We start from the raw sequence: 2500 nt of genomic DNA on the forward strand, positions 1-2500 counted from the left end.
AAGAGTGAGAGGTTTGAGGTAAAGGTGGGACTTTGTCAGAGGTGTGTTATGTCGCCCTGGCTGTTCAATTTATATATGGATGGGGTGGTGCGAGATGTAAATGCAAGGGTGGTGGGTCAGGGATTGGAGATGGTTAAAGAAAATGGAGAAAAGTGGGAGATTAGCCAGCTGTTGTTTGCTGACGACACTACGCTTGTAGCAGGACCAGAGGAGGGATTGAGGAATTAGTGACAGTTTGGAAAAGTGTGTGAAAGAAGGAAGTTGAAGATAAATGTGGGTAAAAGTAAGGTGATGAGATGTACAAGGGGAGGAAGTGGCAGCCAACTGGAAGGGAGAGAAACTGGAAGTGGAAATTTTTAGATACTTGGGTGCGAATGTGGCAGGAAAGGGAGGAGTGGAGGTGGAGGTAGAATGTAGATTGAGAGAAGCGAGTAAATGCCTTGGGGGATTAAAAAGTGTTATGGGAAATAGATGCAATAGGAATGGATGCTAAAAGGAGATTGTATGAAGGAGTGATTGTGCCGACAGCACTGTACGTGGCAGAAACATGGACCATAAGAGAGAAATAGAGAAGGAGTTTGAATGTGTTTGAGATGAAGTGCCTGAGAAATATAATAGGGGTTATTTGGCTGGATAGAGTGAGAAATGAGGAGGTGAGGAGGAGAACAGGGGAGGAAAGGGAGTTGGGAGATAGGGTGGATGAAAGAGTATTGGGATAGTTTGGACACATGGAAAGAATGAGTGAAGAAAGACTAGTAAAAGAGGAGTGGAAGGCAGATGTGGAAGGAGTAAACATGAGGGGGCGACCTAGGATGAGATGGCTGGATGAGGTAAAAGGGGCATTAGGAAAGAGGGGAATGTCTGCTGAGAAAGGACGGGAGAGGACAGAAGACAGAGGTGAATGAAGAATGGTTGTGTAAGGATGATGTTGTGATGCATGAGGTGGAATGGTTGGGGATGGGGGGTGAGGTAGTATGTGTGAGCAAAATTTGACGCAGCCCGAAGTGATTTCTCCCCGTCTTCTCCTTTTCTGCATGAGGGGACGTAAGGGTTTTTTTTTTTTTTTTGCCGATTTAATGAAGCTGTATTCCTGTGGATTTGCTGTGTCTTGCGACACTGCTTCTGACCCAGGGCAGTGGACAAGATGCAAGGATGCCCCGTCATCCAGGAGGTGCCAAGATAAGAGGGAGGGAAAAGGGTGGAGAGGAGTGGAGTGTGATAGGGATGAATTGGGTTGGAGTGGTTTTTATGCTTTTGTTTTTTGGCTACCTCTCTTATAAGGGGAAAAAGCTTTTGGCATATGTATATGTATATATATACATATATATATATATATTCGTGAAGTAAGGAAGCAGGTTTTCTTTGATGCATGTAGAATTAAATACGACAGCATTCTGACAATTGTAGAAAACATTAAGAAAAAGTTGAACAATTGTCAGAATGCTGTCGTATTTAATTCTACATATATATATATATATATATATATATATATATATATATATATATATATATATATATGTAGTGTGTGTGTGTGTTTCGCCTATTTAGACACCCTGAGGGTACATGTACCCTGAGGATGTTTGTCTGAATAGAAGATATATATTATATATATATATATATATATTATATATATATATATATATGTGTGTAAGTATCCATACATAAATATCACACACACACAAAAACACATATATATATATATATATATATATTATATATATATATATATATTTATATATATATATATTATATATTTTATTATATATATATGTATGTATATATATATATATATATATATATATATATATATATATATATACATAAACAATTTCTTATTTCTTATTATCTATTTCTTGAGTTTTCTTATACCGACATTTTCTTTGTGTTTTGTGGGATTCCTTTTTTTTTTTTTTTTTTTTTTTTTTTTACCTCCCACTCGTTCCTTATTATATAAAAAAATTAAAGTTTTGTTCAGCCTGAATACAAGGTATAATAGAAATGATAAATCAGCTGGGATAGGAATTCGGGGAGGTGGATATAATAGGGGGTCGCTATCCCGAGATGGAGGAACACAAAGGAACACAAAGGAAGAAGAAACAACAGCAGGCCTACTGGCCCTAACGGGGCTGTTTGTGTTTACTATACTAAGCTACAGTGAGAAAACAGGACAACTGGGTGAGAGAGAAAGAGAAGGAAGGGAGAAAAGGCGGAGAAAGAGGAGGAAGAGAAGGAAAAGAAGTAAAAGGTAGTGGTGAAATAGGAGGTCAAGGAAGAGAAAAAATGAGAGGAGTATATAGGGGTGGAGGAAGAACAATAGAAAAATGAGAAGGAGGAAGAGGAGGAGGAGAGGGAGGAAGACAGGGAGGAAGAGAGGAAGGATAGGTAGAGGAGAGTGAACAGGTGAAAGAGGAGTAGAAAGAGGAGGAGAAGGAGAAGAAGGAGGAGAAGAAGGAGTAGGCGGAGGAACAGAAGAAGAAGGAGCAGGAGGAGGAGAAGAAAG

This window comes from Oratosquilla oratoria, chromosome 35, assembly GCF_046742065.1.
Source record: "Oratosquilla oratoria isolate Oo_2021 chromosome 35, ASM4674206v1, whole genome shotgun sequence".
NCBI classification, from domain to species: Eukaryota; Metazoa; Arthropoda; class Malacostraca; order Stomatopoda; family Squillidae; genus Oratosquilla; species Oratosquilla oratoria.